We start from the raw sequence: 16,686 nt of genomic DNA on the forward strand, positions 1-16,686 counted from the left end.
AAACAAGAACCCAAACAAAAAATGTGTTTAAATGAAGAAGAAGGAGAAGCTGAAAATGGGAAGTATTCCACTGCCCTTATTTCTGCCCAGCTGGCTCAAGTGCTGATGAACCATCTCTGTGTTTTGCCTCACACACCAACCTAAGTGTCTATTGTGAAGAAATGTCAAGGCTGGTGGCTGGGAGGGAGGCAGACAGGTTGAAGGAGAAACATTTGAGACCAAATAGATGACAGCTCTAGTGCACATTGATAGTGCTTTTAAAAACGCAGCCCCACAAACCAAATTTGGGTCAGTGTTTCACGGGGGCCAAGCCCCTAGTAAGCCATGACAATTGGAATGCATGGGAAAAACTGATTCTTTTTAAGTCAACCAAATCTTGAGAATCTACGGATGATGCTCCTTGAGCTGCCTCAGAGTGGTCAACACAGGGGTTTCTCCCTTTAAATTCACTGCTTGCACAATGCAATGTGATGTGCATTAAACATACCACCAAAGAATGTGAGAAACGGTTGCAGGCACTCCCCATCATCCATTCTAAGCAACGGTGCAGAAATAAGACTGTAAATTGTGCTGTGGGAAAATCGGACTGGTACATGTGTCTAATCATGCTCTGCCCCATGAACTTGCTTGCTAGCATTCTATATCTCCATTTGATCAATTTCCACTAGAAATTCCACTTTCTTAGGGTTTGACTTCTGCTGGCAGCTGTAACTTCACACAAAGTGTTTGTCACAGAAGCCACAGATAGCAACCACAAAGGGGAATGGAAACTATAAGAAAAGATCAACTTCTCACACGCTCAGAGAACTCTCTTACCAGATACTCTTATTCTGGGTGATTAGCTCCACTTGATGCAACACGACTTCCCTCCATCAGCATCACCATAAGAATGATTTTTCACCAAAGCTTTCCTTTATTGTAGATCTGCCCTCTGAAAACCACCTCTGTGCCTAAGAGTGGTCAGATAAATTGTAGTGTGGTATATATAATTCTTTGGGGATTCCCTGTACACTTCCATATATATAATAAATGCTGGTTCCGGGATTATTACAGCTTGGGTGTTTGCTGTTCTTTACAAAGAACATATTACAATTGGCCTAAGAATGAGTGATAGGTTTTTGTACACTTCTTTCAACATCACAAAAAGGCATGGACATTTTGATATTATGCAAATTATCTAAAGTCAATGATTTACTGAAAAGCAGATGAAAATATTTAATTGGCTTACAGGCATAAGATGTTGTAATATTACGTTGAGGCAATTTTTTTTACAATCAATGGGAAACAAGGGCATAGTTTTAATGGAACACCATTTTGTGGCATTTAAGCTAATGAGACATGCATGATACATTATTAGCGGTCAATTATAATGTTTTAAAAATACTTTTTATATCTTACATGATCATTTGTACCCTATGATACATTTGGCTTATGTGGATTCCCAGCGTTTCTCCAGTTGACAGTTTGTGCTGCAGAATTGCAGCCGAAGGGATTCAAAACAGAATTGGAAACAAATGCCGCCTCTCATCTTGGAGCAGCTTAAAGCCGCAAAGCAGTTGAGCCAAAATGTATGGATCCAAGAGGCACTCCCGTTTAAATGGCTTGTCAGATACAGATGAAATCTGTATTTATTTCTCTTCCACGCACATACCTTCCAATCTCTTTATTAAGTAGGTGCCCTCCAAATTCAGCATCTGCCATTTGATGTCATCTGCAGATGGAGCAACCGTGTCCTGCACAGAGTACAGCTGTCCATCTCTGGCACTCAGGTGATGAATTGTTCACTGCAAGCCAAGCTGTTTGGTGCTGCAGGTGGGCCCTGTGTGAGTAAATGGGAATGATGTACTGTAGTTATGCATAGAGATACTGAAATCAGTCTCACAATGATTTTATATAAATTAAATAATCTTCACATTCAGTGAGCCTGTTTCTTGAGGTGTCTATACTGGAGCACTGCACTTTGATAATGAGAGGCTTGCCAGGAGTCGCAGGACCCAATGCAGAGTTAAGCATTTTTAAGCCCTCTAATATCAGGTGTCTGGTTCAAATCACACCTCAGTCTTGAGCTCCCTAGGCAGCCCTCAGCAAAACACAATTGTTCAGCCTCAGCCCCCGATCTGTTGTATGGCAACATAATACTGACCTCCTTTGCAGGAACGTTGTAAGGATTATTGACATATGGGATGTGCAGTGAACGTTCCATTGCCAGCTATGATTACTTTTGTTAATTTTGTTCAGTTTAGTTTGGTGGAAGCGAGAAGTGGCTACTTTATGACCCCATTTAAATGTATTAGTGGGATTCCAAGCTCCCATTCCTTATTCTATACCTGATGGCCACTATAGGGTCTACCCGTAATGGCAGCAGGGGCTTTAAGTTGTAAGTAACAGGAAATAATAAAGCTAAGAATATTCCACGTGTTGGAAGCAAATGAGGATTGTTGGTCTTATTTTTAAAGGTTGTAAATTCAATTCCTTCTGACCTTTTTGTTAAACAAGTTAAATAGTTTGCTGCTTCTTTCTTCTGGGCACTAATTAATTCTTGTGTTAATTTTCAGTTGGAGCAAGCAAGTGACAGTGTACTTTATTAAGCTTTGCAGGTTAAAGGTGTATTTAATAGGAGTGTGCAGCAAGCACCAGATTCGCCTTGTTTTTGCAGCGTTTGGAAACAGCCCCATCTGTTTCAGCTCCGCTCTGTCACTCAGATTCAATTGTTTTATTCAGGTTCAGATCTGATCTGTTAAATCTGAAGCTTCCCCCTCCTTTTTCACATAGATGGATAGATTAAATTTGCAGGCAAAGGGACCCTCTCCACCCAAAAAGGGGGATTAAAGCTGTCAAATTTCAGGTGGATAATCCCCAGCGGGAGTCGTGCACAAAATCCTCAAACTTTTTTTTTTTAAAAAAAAGAATTATATTATTATTATTTACCATGTTTCCCCACATGAAGTCTAGAGATAATTGGGATAGAATGATGCCATCAGTTTTTGGGTTAACTTTATAGTTCCCACCAACGCCAGGCAATTTTAAATGTCTGTGGCTGAAGTAGAATAGATTTAAGCAGCTGGACTCTCCAAAGTGCTCAGGTTTGGTTGGATGATGTCCCTGATGTGAAATGTTTCTGAGACACTCAGAATTGAGAAATGATTTCAATACATGCCTTCCTATATAGGAACTGCAGCACTTGGTCAATTGTTAGAGTAGTCAGTTTAAAGCATATTTATTTACTTGTTTAGAAATTATTTTGTTATTAAATATATAACAAACAAGACTAACAGAATATTCCAACGATTCAACAATTTCTTTTGTTGGATTCTTAAATCATTTTTATTAATTAAAAATCAATCTTCAGTTTCATTTGGTGAGGTTTAATTTTTAAAAAATACAAGTACAAAATATGCAGGAGATTAGCTTCTAGAAGCATTTCCCCCTTCTGTAATACACAGGCAGGAATGCTTCTTCTAAGAACCACCTAAGACAGTGTCTGACATTACACCGGCATGCATCATCTAAAAACAGGATGCTTCAGAACTACTGATTATTCATTTCTAGATTTAATTGGTTAACCAATTAATCAATTAATTGACTCCTTTATCTGGCTGGCTGACTTAGAATAAACAATTAGAAGCATGGCTGTTTGCCCTTGTGGTCAGTCCACTAGCCAATGAGAATGGCTGATAATGTGCCTGAGATATACAAAACTGATAATCTCCAGGCTCTTTGGGAAGCCAATATTTAAACTGGTTTCACAATTTAAGCCAAACATCCCCATTCCATGTTTCTCTATGAAAGTCAAGAACGGAGAAGGTGGTCTAGATTTTTCTGGGAAAGTATAGTTGGAATACAACATGCATACCAGGCAATGTGTGACATGATCATTATCCCGTCTGATAAACAAAGGGGAGAGAGGTGCTGAGTAGTAAATGGGTGTGCTTGAAGAATGTGCCCTCGCAGCCCTGAAGCCAGTCATCTGAGGAGATCACTTGCTACCAAGCTTCTAACCCAACCTGTATTACATTTGTGCTGCAGCAGGGATTTCTTTTTCCATCGACCTCCTGATTGTACGAGGGGACTCCAAAACTCGCATGTGAGCAGCAACTGTTTGTCCTCCTCCAAGTACATTGTGGAGCGGAGCCAGCAGAGAGTCTCTTACTGTCCATGCCTGCTGTTCTGTACTGATTAGGAATTGGATAGCAGCTCTATGAATGTGATGCTGCCCAGCTTCCAGAAGTCATGTGAGACGGGGCATCAGGAAACGGGAGCTGACGGTCACATCACAGCCACTCCGAGAAGAAATAGCCGTCTAAAAAAAGAAAGGCATCCTGCAGCATGACTGGCGCTCTGGCCCTGAAGCACCCTGGCCCCGGGCTGCTCAGGCTGGGATTAGAAGTCACACAGCCATAAAGATGCCACTCCGACAGGCAATGGCCATACTTTATGTGTGTGGTGACAGGTCCTACGTTTTCTACCACTTACAGCAGGGGTCAGCAAACTTTTTCAGCCGGGGGCCGGTCCACTGTCCCTCAGACCTCGTGGGGGGCCAGACTATATTTTGAGAGAGAAAATGAACAAATTCCTATGCCCCACAAATAACCCAGAGATGCATTTTCAATAAAAGCACACATTCTACTCATGTAAAAACACACTGATTCCCGGACCGTCCGCGGGCCGGATTAAGAAGGCGATAGGGCCCGATCCGGCCCCTGGGCCTTAGTTTGCCTACCCATGACTTACAGCAGGGGTCAGCAAACTTTTTCAGCCGGGCCCTGTCCCTCAGACCTCGTGGGGGGCCAGACTATATTTTGAGAGAGAAAATGAACAAATTCCTGTGCCCCACAAATAACCCAGAGATGCATTTTCAATAAAAGCACACATTCTACTCATGTAAAAACACACTGTGGGCCGGATTGAGAAGGCGATTGGGCCAGATCCGGCCCCCGGGCCTTAGTTTGCCCACCCATGACTTATAGCTTAGCCCATGCAACAGCAACCTCCGCCCCCCCCCAAAAAAAAACACCCATAAAGGATGTTGCAACAAGCACAAACAGTGCCCAGGATCTGAACTGGAACAGAACGGAACTGGAACTGGAGCAGAAATTATTTGCTGTTGCACCATTTTTCAGCTCAATGATCTTTAACCCATGTTTTGTGTATGTATACTCACCAGTCACCTTCCTCGTTTTTCCTTTCAAAAAGTAGCATCTAGTACAAATGAAAGGAACATTCTCTTTAAAACCCTTATTCCCATATTTATCAAACAAATTCCAGTTCTCGAAATAACTTTTCAGCACGTCTCCTCTCCCTTTCCCTCCTTGGAAATAAATTAGTTGACATAACTATATTTAGGGCATTTCCCATTCTTATTAACATTTAATGGGGGAGGGGGTGTTATTTGGAGGCTTCCAAAGAAAAAGGGGGGAAAGGGTTAGACATTTGCCTTTATCTCCTGTGTAACCTAACAAAAGGAATTTTCTTCAGGGCAATTTACAGATTCCATAAATATACAAAAAAAGAAAAAGAAAAGAGCTTTAGTTCAGGAATCATCTTCCCTACATCTCATAGGTTTCAATGCTGGCTAAAATATTGCATTTAACAAGCTGACACCTAATAATAATTTCCAAATGTCATCAGTGTCTTAGACCATATCACTTCAAACCGCATTTTAAAATGGAAGTTGAAAAATAATGAAATTTAAATCCTTAAAACTTTGCTCCTTTATGAAGTGGCCTCAAGCTTTGCTTTAAGTGGGCATGTTTTGTGTCGTACTAGGATCCAGAAGAGCTGGATTCAAATTCCTTCTCAGCCATGAAGCTCTCTGTGTGACCTTGGGCCACTCGCTGCCTCTCAATGTACTTCTTGTCAAGATAGAATGGATGGGGGGGCGATGGGACATGAATGCCGCCTGGAGTTCTTTGGAAGAATGTGGGGGTATAAATATCATCATCATCATCATCATCATCATCATCATCATCAACGGCAGCTTTGGTCTCTGTGTTTTCCTGGCATCGCATAGCAACTCTGCCAATGGCTATGGAGAGCTTGCAAGCTGAGGGATAGAACCCAAACTGTGTTTACCTCAGATTTTGCCCCCCCCCCTTTTTATGAGGGTAAATTGACAATGTGAGTTTTTTTTAAATCGTATGTTTTAGTTTGGCACCCTATTAATATGACTACAATTATGGTACAGTGATACCTCGGGTTACAGACGCTTCAAGTTACATATGCTTCAGGTTACAGATTCTGCTAACCCAGAAATAGTACCTCGGGTTAAGAACTTTGCTTCAGGATGAGAACAGGAAATTGTGTGGGGATGGTGTGGCAGCAGCGCAAGGCCCCATTAGCTAAAGTGGTGCTTCAGGTTAAGAACAGTTTCAGGTTAAGAACAGACCTCTGGGACAAATTAAGTACGTAACCAGAGGTACCACTGTAATTGCTGTTAAATTACACTCATGCAAATTCTGGGATCAGAATTAGTACGTAAACGTGTAAATTGCTGCATTATCCTGCTTCACTGTTGGAAATATTTCTTCAGGATATGCTGATAGATATCTTGTAAAGTCTAACAGATTTTTGAGAAGAGCTTTTCCTCTCTTAAAAGACACACAATATCACAGAAACAGAAACCGTGCATTTTGTGAATTACTTAGGAAAACTGGTAGATGGTGCTAGAGGATGCTCAGGATCCACATTAAGCCCATTGTAATGCAACTGCCAGTTCTGGAAGCTTCCCTGTTTCACGGGAGGAACCAAGGCCCTCTGGCACCCTGGGCAGAAGAGAAGGCTCAGCTCTTATTAATTCAAGTTCAAGTGGCGATAAACGAGGTTTGTGTTTGATTAAGAGATATATCTTCCTCTGTTGTATGGCTCTGTCATGTATTGCTCACCTGACAGAATATAGATTGAATTGTTTATGATGTCTGACACAACTTCTATTTTCTTCTGAGATTCTCTAGTTCAGCGTCAGTCATAATTTTCAAGAAGGAAGGAAGGAAGGAAGGAAGGAAGGAAGGAAGGAAGAAAGAAAGAAAGAAAGAAAGAAAGAAAGAAAGAAAGAAAGAAACTTCTATTGCAACTAATAAGTAAAAATGGCAAAAGGGGGGGGGGTTGAATTCCTTTTAGGAAAGAACAGAAGACACTCCCTACTTTTCAAATCAGTTGTGAATATTTGTTGGAACATACTGTTTTTGTTTATGCTGGAAGCCACCCAGAGTGTCTGGGGCAACCCATTCAGATGGGCGGGGTATAAATAACAAAATTACATACCCTCCAACATTTCTCCGATGAAAGTAGGGACATCCCATTCCACAACGGTAATTTTACTATTTATACCCCACACATCTTACTGGGTTGCCCCAGCCACTCTGGGCAGCTTCCAACATATATAAAAACATAATAAAACATTAAATATATTTTTTAACAAACTTCCCTACACAGGATTGCCTTCAGACAGCTTGGGAGGGTCAGATAACTCCATCCCCTCCAACATTTTCCAATGAAAATAGGGACATCCTAAGGAAAAGTGGGACATTCTGGCATCAAATCAGAAATCAGGACAGCTTCTCTAAATCAGGGATATCTCTGGAAAATAGGGACACTTGGAGGGTCTGAAATCATTATTATTATTATTTCTAGGCACCTCACTGTTTCCACTGTGCCCAGAGTGTGCCTCGATTCTTTTGTCAGTGGCCACACAACATTCTCCTTAACCAAGTGGCAGTCTACACTTCCTTCCAATTAATTCAGATTTCCCTGGTCTGCAGATAATCCAGTTAAGGAGGGGAGGGAATCCAGCATAAAATCATGCATTACCTGAGTGAAGTGCATTGTGAGTTCACATTTTGAGTGAGCTTTTTAAAAAATGTGTGTAGTGACGTTTTAGTGGCTGCTCTCTGTGGTCACACCCCCTACTTCCAATTGGCCCCCCCAACACAATTTAGCACAATTTTGTTTCAATCAACCAAAAGAAAAAATGCAGCATGCCTGTTTTCCATTGGTTGATGCTGAAGGTATGTTAACAATGTGTGTGTGTATCAGCATTGCTCAAAATTGTTCTTGTGCAAACAATGATATCAAAAATAAAATTAGCCCTTTAACATATAAACAGGAATCAGCTTGCTGTTAAAATACAGATGATGATAATCACATTACTGTTAGTACTGTCAATTCATCTTCAATATAACGAAGAATGGGCAGTTACACCTTGCTGAGAATTTTGCCCTCTCTACTAAGATCTCAGTATTCCTATTGAAACATGAAATAATATCTCTGGGAAGGGATGCTGTTTGAGAAATACAAGTCCAAATCTCCTTTGGGTGCATGGAATTAGCCTCATTGTCATTTCAACTCAACATTATTTAGGCACACAGTTAAGGGCTTAGTCTTGTGTTTACAGGTATGTGAGGGAAATGGCAGAGCAGGGAGAGAAATGTTCGGGGGGGGGGGAGCAATCCCACAGGGGATACATTTCAACGAACACAAAAGCTGTCAATAGTAAAATCACCACTGGCTTACAAAGAAAGATGCAAAGTTGGGCACTGAACTTGTCTGAATTTTCAGGGTATAGTAGAATCCCAAGAATGTCCATCTGAGTTTATTTCCTGGAAGCTTAGTAAACTGTTATCATCATAATAATTCCTCTAGCAATTCTATCACCTTTTAAAATTTCTGCCTGCCATTGGGCTGATGCTTTCAGTGAAGTCTCTGTGCTGACCCTGATGTGTCTTTACCAAGTGGTAACCACAAATTTGGATCCTTACATGGTATATAATTAAGTTTATTGTTTTCAGTGCATCTCTCACGAAGCAATTACCAGTAGTGTGTTCCAGTTCTCCATTCCATTATCTATCCTGTTGCCCAAAGGAAAATTACTTATCGCAAGTCAGCAACAGTTGACTATATTGTTCTCTTGACTATATTGTTGTTTTCAGATGCATTTAATTCAGCATTTTTAGAGGGGCAGGAGGGATACAAACAAAGCAGTAGGCCAATGTGCAGCTTGTTGTACCAGATTGCTTCAGAGCACAGAAGGTCTGCCAACCAGCTGGGAGACCCTTGTCTTCACAGAGCAGGAGGAAGGCTCACTATTAGCCACAGTATGTTGAATGCTGGAGACATTGCCTCACGTCCGTGCCTGAGGGAGTTTCACACTGTTAAGACCGAAACACATTCTAAAGCCAATATTGTGTTCTTTTTATGAGTACACTGGTACCTCGGGTTAAGTACTTAATTCATTCCGGAGGTCTGTTCTTAACCTGAAGCTGTTCTTAACCTGAAGCACCACTTTGGCTAATGGGGCCTCCCGCTGCCACCGTGCCGCTGGAGCACGATTTCTGTTCTCATCCTGAAGCAAACTTCTTAACCTGAAGCACGATTTTTGGGGTTAGTGGAGTCTGTAACCTGAAGCGTATGTAACCTGAAGTGTATGTAACCTGAGGTACCACTTTGCTTGCATGTTACAGAGAATCGGAAAATAATATTTGCTGTAATGGAGCTATCCAAAGTCCACCTAGCCCAGCATTTTGTTTCCCACCCCCACTCAGGAGGCTCACAAGCAAGGCATGGAGTGATCCTAGATCACAGATCCTAGAGTTTTAGAGTTGAAAGGGACTAATCCTGATGAGGAATACTGCCATTGAACATGGAGCTTCTGTAGAGCTTTCATCACTAATAGCTGATGATAGACCTGTCTTTCATGAATTTGTCCATTTCTAAAATAAAAGCTATCTATCTATCACCATGTTTTATGACAATTTAATTCAATAATTGTGCATTGTGTGAAGAAATGCTTTATCCTGTCTGCTCCAAATCTGCCAATAAACTTCACTGAGTGATCCCAGGTTGAAAGATGGTGCAACATTTCCCAACTGCTCATCTTTTCCCCCTATTGAGGGAAATATCTTAGCAAAGGTGCCACCAGCAGTTTCTAAAAATTTTCAGTCGTGTCACTTAGTGAGTGTTTTGATGGGCACTGTCTTATAGTGGAATTATGATATCAGCAGTTTTATTTTCAGTTGTTTTCCTAATGATTCCTAGCATGTAATTTACCTTTTTCACACTGAGTTGACATCTTCACTGAGCTGTCCACTACTGCCCCAAGGCCTTGTTCCTGGTCAGCTACCGCCAGTCCAAACTCTATGAGCACATATGTAAAATCAAGGATTTTCTTGCCCTGACATGCATCACTTTACATTTGTTTACACTCAGTGGTGACTGGCAGCCCCTGGACCTGGTGGGGTGGCCTGTCTTCTCAAAGGTAGAGATCAGGTTGACTGTTCTAATGGGGAAACTAAGGATAGAGTTGAATGTGATAATCATTAGAATTCCCACCATCACAAAAACTCTTTATCCAATTCACCAACAATGCTTTGCAAATTTTAAATTGTGCATTACAAATGGCAACATTTGGTGCAGTCATTAATGGAGATTTGATCAGCTTTGTTTGCCTGGCACCCCCTGGCCAGCAACAAAATGAAGAGGAATCAAGTTCCCTCTCTTCCATCTGTTTCCTTTTACTCTACCATTATCCATGTATCAACACACAAAGGAAATACTCCTGTTCCTGCATCTGATTTTAACATCAAAAATACTATAGTGAAATCAGTCTCTGAATGTCAGTCATTATATAGTCAAAATGACGTCATCCATGTACAAGAGGGAGGTATTAGCACTTTTGGGAGAACCCAAGGTCTGTGGAACAACAATAAAAACCCAAGGGCAGTAAACCCAAACCTTTCTTAATATGACCAAGAGAGCTTTGCTGGCTGGCTGGAACCCTGAACAGGAAACTCCACACTGCAACATTGGGGGGGGGGGTGCAGGTGTCACAAGTGGGACCCACAACAAAATGTTTCCATGTGGAAAGTTCTGGGTTCTGGCCAATGGTCACTGCAGAGGCAGACTAGAAGATCAGGTTGTTTTCTATTTTATTTTACTGAAGTGCACTTCTTGCAACATCCAGTCTTAGGTTCACTTAGACATCATAAATTCTGTGACCACATTTTCCAGTGGTTCAAAACTATCTACTCTCATTAATCATTTTTGACCACAACAAAGGATAGTTCAGGCTTTACGGGCAGAATACATTGTACAGCAAACACAGTCATCTGGTATGTCAAATAGACAAACCTAATTGGGAATATGGCTGGCCTCCATCACATGTTTTTTAATTGGAGGATGTAAGACATGGAATGGGACGCGGGTGGTGCTGTGGGTCAAACCACAGAGCCTAGGACTTGCCGATCAGAAGGTCAGAGGTTTGAATCCTCGCGACGGGGTGAGTTCCCGTTGCTCGGTCCCTGCTCCTGCCAGCCCAGCAGTTCGAAAGCATGTCAAAGTACAAGTAGATAAATAGGTACCACTCCGGCAGGAAGGTAAACGGCGTTTCTGTGTGCTGCTCTGTTTGCCAGAAGTGGCTTAGTCATGCTGGCCACATGACTCGGAAGCTGTACGCAGGCTCCCTTGGCCAATAAAGTGAGATGAGCGCCGCAACCCCAGAGTCGGTCACGACTGGACCTAATGGTCAGGGGTCCTTTACCTTTAAGACACGGATAGCAACACAGAGGAGGAAGACAGCTGTGTATAGTCGCTCTTAATAATCAAGACCTTTGGAGCAAATACTTGTAGATTCGGTATATTATCTATCTCCAATAACTTTTTACTCACTTGAATGAAAATTGTGCTTCTACCACTGCATTTCTTTCAGTAAAGGTCATGAAGTTTGTAAAATGTGTTTTGAGTGCACCACAGCATCCAAATAGATATAAGAATTGCAAAGCAAACCTGAAGTGTAACAGCAGATGTCATACTAGTCTTAACCAATAAAATGTAAAATAAAATGTGTGATAATTCTAAGAATGGTACTTTGTGCTTTTCGAAACAACAAAAGTCAATCCCTAGGATTAGGCAAATAAACTAATTATTTTTTTCTGGGTAGAGAAAACTGCAATCTTGCTTTTTTTCTCTTTGCTATGTTCCATTACCTGCCCACATTTTTCATACCTGCTGTAGAACTGAAGTGTGGGCAAAATTGTCCCACCGAGGACATAGCAAGAGCTGCATTATGGGGCTCAGTTCACAGATCAGTAAACTTCTTTAGAATACAAGGTGGGGCTAATTAATACAACCTGTGTTAGTGTGTGATAAGGTGTTTCTGGAATGCCATTAAGAATGGTAGTAGAATTTCCTAACTTTCTAGATAAAGTGCAAAAGATGAGAATATGCACTCTCCAAATCTCCAAGAGTACCTATATATGAGATTTTTCAAATTTCATCACCACTTAGTATGACAGAACCCCAAATTAGGCTATGCAAATAGGCACTCAAAGCAAAAGAGAAAAAAGCACCTCCAGAAATGAATAGCTTAAGTATAGTCATACCTGTATCTAACCTTGCAGGTTTGTTGTGACAATAAAAGGATTGCTGTTTTCTGAGCTCATTGGCGGAAGGACAGGATTATAATGTGATACATTTGATAGACATTTTGAGACAAAAGCACAGGATAGTATAGCTTCCCTGTGCTGACAATGAAGAACCACGGCCATTACAGCTGAGGGTGCCCTGACTCTCCCTGTCCACCACCTCCAGTGCCATGCAGTGGCGCTGCATTAAATGCTAACCCCTTTTGTGTGTGTAGTTGCAAATGCATTGTGGCAAATATCTTTTTAATGCTAAATTTAGTGCATGGATTACATGCCGTTCCTGCTCTGTTTAGTAAGAAGGAAGAAAAAAAATTGGCGCCCTAATCTCTTTCATGCTGAGATCTATTGTCACTTTATTAAATTCAAATTTACTGCTGAGTTCCCAGCCAAAAAATAGCTGTTAGCACACTATAGTGTAAAGCATAAATCTGAGTTCACTGAATCAGAGACATTATTAAAAGAGAAAAAAATGACTTAATGGTCTGTCCAGCCTCATAAATCTTAGCGTTCGCATAAAAGATTATGACAAAATTTACGTCCACTAAATGCATAGTATTAATGCAGTCATGGTGGCTGGTAGTCAAAACAATTTCTTTAGCAATCTGATGTTTAAAAATTATGAGGGCCTATATAAGGAGATGTCTGGAAGGCAATATTTACACAGCAATATTTTGCATAGAATGCATCTTCCGAAAGCCAGATGTTTGGCGAGTCTGGCCATTGGACTTTGTCCACCAGGCTTCATTGATGCCGGGCAGAACTTTTCCTATCGTATGGTGTTCTAGGCCATCTGTATCAACATTAAATTCACCTTTTCCATCAGCCTGGAATATGTTGTTGTTGTTGTTTAGTCGTTTAGTCGTGTCCGACTCTTCGTGACCCCATGGACCAGAGCACGCCAGGCACTCCTGTCTTCCACTGCCTTCCGCAGCTTGGTCAAACTCATGTTAGTCGCTTCGAGAACACTGTCCCACCATCTCGTCCTCTGTCGTCCCCTTCTCCTTGTACCCTCCATCTTTCCCAGCATCAGGGTCTTTTCCAGGGAGTCTTCTCTTCTCATGAGGTGGCCAAAGCACTGGAGCCTCAGCTTCAAGATCTGTCCTTCCAGTGAGCACTCAGGGCTGATTTCCTTCAGAATGGATAGGTTTGATCTTCTTGCAGTCCATGGGACTCTCAAGAGTCTCCTCCAGCACCATAATTCAAAAGCATCCATTCTTTGGCAATCAGCCTTCTTTATGGTCCAGCTCTCACTTCCATCACTGCTGGGAAAACCATAGCTTTAACTATACCATAGCTTTAACTATACAGATCTTTGTCGGCAAGGTGATGCCGACATGTAAAAAGCAGAGGCTTTTAAAGATGCTGTCTAGGTTTGTCACTGCTTTTCTCCCAAGAAGCAGATGTCTTTTAATTTCGTGACTGCTGTCCCCATCTGTCATGATCATGGAACCCAAGAAAGTAAAATCTATCACTGGCTCCATTTCTTCCCCTTCTATTTGCCAGGAAGTGATGGGACCAGTGGCCATGATCTTAGTTTTTTTGATTTTGAGCTGCAGACCATATTTTGCGCTCTCCTCTTTCACCTTCATTAAAAGGTTCTTTAATTCCTCCTCACTTTCTGCCATCAAGGTTGTGTCATCTGCATATCTGAGGTTGTTGGTATTTCTTCCGGCAATCTTAATTCCGGTTTGGGATTCATCCAGTCCAGCCTTTCGCATGATGAATTCTGCATATAAGTTAAATAAGGAGGGAGACAATATACAGCCTTGTCGTACTCCTTTCCCAATTTTGAACCAATCAGTTGTTCCATATCCAGTTCTAACTGTAGCTTCTTGTCCCACATAGAGATTTCTCAGGAGACAGATGAGGTGATCAGGCACTCCCATTTCTTTAAGAACTTGCCATAATTTGCTGTGATCAACACATTCATTGCTTTAAAAAAACCCTGTCAATTTAAGACCGGACTTCTTCAAGCTCTACAAAGCCAGGGGACTGGAAGCCAAGACTGATGCCTTAACAGACATGCCCTGTGCCATGATCAGAAATTATGTTGTGCAATGTCACAAACTGTGTTTGCTTACAACTTACCATCTATGCACCCACACATCTCCTGGCTCTTTCAGGCCCAATCTAGATGGGAAAGATGGAGTACCTGGGACCAGGAGAGTTGCCTCATATTGTCCTCAGCCTGTGTTGCCTTATGAAACATTGAAATCTTACTGTATTGATGGAGGAAACTTCCTTAGAACTGACCCCCATGCCTGTTTGTTGCTTTCAGTCACCAAATTTATTCTATTTTATTTTGCAGAACCAACTAACAAGTTTGATTCTTAGGTTAAGCATGAATAAAGCCGAAGGACATAGATTTCCATCGGCTCCTCCAGACACTGGGAGGAGGTGGGAAGTTCTTGAACCTGGATTGCTGTTGTGCTTTTATCCGTTTTACTATTTTCTTGTTGCAGTTGTTTATTAACTTGAATAAATGCTTTTGTTTAGCCACATCTCAAGTGTTCGGGGGCGGGGGGGGGGGGTCAGCTCCTCATGCACCCAAACTGGAGTGTCAAGTTTTTCTCTGTGTGGGCCCAAACTGGTTTGACCCCTGTCCGTTATCCTAAATCAGACCGTTCCACTGCATCAGTTTCACAGGGGAGGTCATAAAAGAATGCAGCAAGCTACTCTTTTGGTAGCAGTTTTCAGCGGAGGTAAGAAGAAGCTAGACTTCCTTTCAGGGCTACATGTTGCAAGGACAGCACTGAAAAACCCGTCTCCTGTAAATACCTAAGCTAAACCAGTCTTTCAGATGGTGATCCCGTGCTCTACTCTTTCCCTTCATTTACCTCATGAAGCGCCTAACCCCCAATTGTAAAGTATAGCATACAAAGAATATCATTTATGTTCTATAACTCCTACAGGAAAGTTTTCACACAGGTTTGTACCTTAATAGTTTTACTGTGTCAGAGTCTGCCCTTTAAAGCTGTGTACTAAACACCCTTTTTTCGCTCTAGAGCTTTCCTTGTGGAAACTCGCTCTTTAAAGCTTAATCAGAGCAAATGACAGTCCACAGAAAACCTGAATTGACGTTGGCTCTGATTGAGTGCTAAAGAAGCAAAAACCAGCTGCTCAGACATAGTGTTTTTAAGCATGAACCTATGCCTGGAGTGGGGCAAAAGGCAAGAATGGATGAGCCCTAAAAAGTGTTGAAATGAATTTACTTGTCCTCTTAGCCCTAGTCCAGTTGACTTGAGCTCTTGAGTCATTGCTCACCAATTTATCTGAAGTCACATTCACATTCACATTCACCACAAAAGGGGAAGACAGTTGCTTATTCAGATGAGCCATTCATGCAAAGTACCTCACAGTGAAATCTGTGATAAGCCCCATGGAATTAGTAAAATATAAGGCCCATAGGTTCTTTTCAGGCAAACATTAAAAGGATAATCTTAGACTTCAGTATTTTGTTTGCCAAACTGTGGCTTCCAAGGTCAAAATAGAAAGCAATGAAGCTTTCTACTCTGCAAGGTCTCTGAAGGAATCCAAATTTCTCTGTTCCAGATATTTACCTGCTGGCAACGCTGATCCTGCCTAAGGGAAGGAAGGCAATGATGGATAGGTAAATCCCAAGGAACCAAGTTTAGTTACGTAGAAAGATATGTAGAGGAAGAGATTGAATCACCAGTAAATGCAGTCTGTTAACATCAGAAAACATGGTTTGAAGGCAAAGGGCACAGAAAATGTGTGAAATAGCCCCAATAAAAGCTACGTCACACAGGATTAATTTTTACATGGTAAAAATGTGAGATGAATGCACATGTGTTTATTCATAACTATTAAGGGAGTGGGTGTTGAAAAACAATTTCCTGTTGGGATATTGCATCCAGGTGGGAAATTCATCTCATGCAAAACACTGAGTAACTGGGACAAATTGTTATTAAGAACAACAATTATATCTTGAGGATATGGGCAAGCTGCTGGAATATGTGTGGCTGACCATCTGCCCCTTTGGCACTTGCGCATCTTGGTTTCTTAGAGTTAGCCATAGCAGATTGTGGGTCCAGAGAGTGATTGCTGCTTCCTTAGTGAAGGGGGGCAGGGAACCAACAGCCTTGAAGGATTCTCCTTAAGAAGACCTCCATGGACCCAGAAGCATTAAGCAACTCTCATCCTTTTTTCATCAAGGTGCTTGAGAAGGCAGTGGCAGTTCATCTTCAGGCATGCTTGGAGGAAACTGATAACTTGGTATCTGGCCACTGAGTTGGATGAAGGTGAATAAATT

At 41.6% G+C, this 16,686-nt stretch overlaps 2 long non-coding RNA genes across 2 annotated transcripts; one reads left to right on the forward strand and one right to left on the reverse strand.

The window, feature by feature from the left end:
• Nucleotides 1-1,139: 1,139 nt before the first annotated feature.
• Nucleotides 1,140-5,845, reverse strand: LOC307201171. The gene is made up of 3 exons (XR_013832610.1): nt 5,764-5,845; nt 5,162-5,199; nt 1,140-1,845 (listed from the first exon to the last, which is right to left on the reverse strand). It is a non-coding gene; the product is annotated as an uncharacterized lncRNA (long non-coding RNA).
• A 487-nt stretch (nt 5,846-6,332) lies between these two features.
• Nucleotides 6,333-16,438, forward strand: LOC307201169. Its single transcript, XR_013832608.1, has 3 exons — nt 6,333-6,819; nt 14,722-14,810; nt 15,966-16,438. It is a non-coding gene; the product is annotated as an uncharacterized lncRNA (long non-coding RNA).
• The last annotated feature ends 248 nt before the right edge of the window (nt 16,439-16,686 follow it).

The sequence above is a fragment of the Podarcis cretensis genome (genome assembly GCF_951804945.1).
Source record: "Podarcis cretensis genome assembly, chromosome: 13".
NCBI lineage: Eukaryota > Metazoa > Chordata > Lepidosauria > Squamata > Lacertidae > Podarcis > Podarcis cretensis.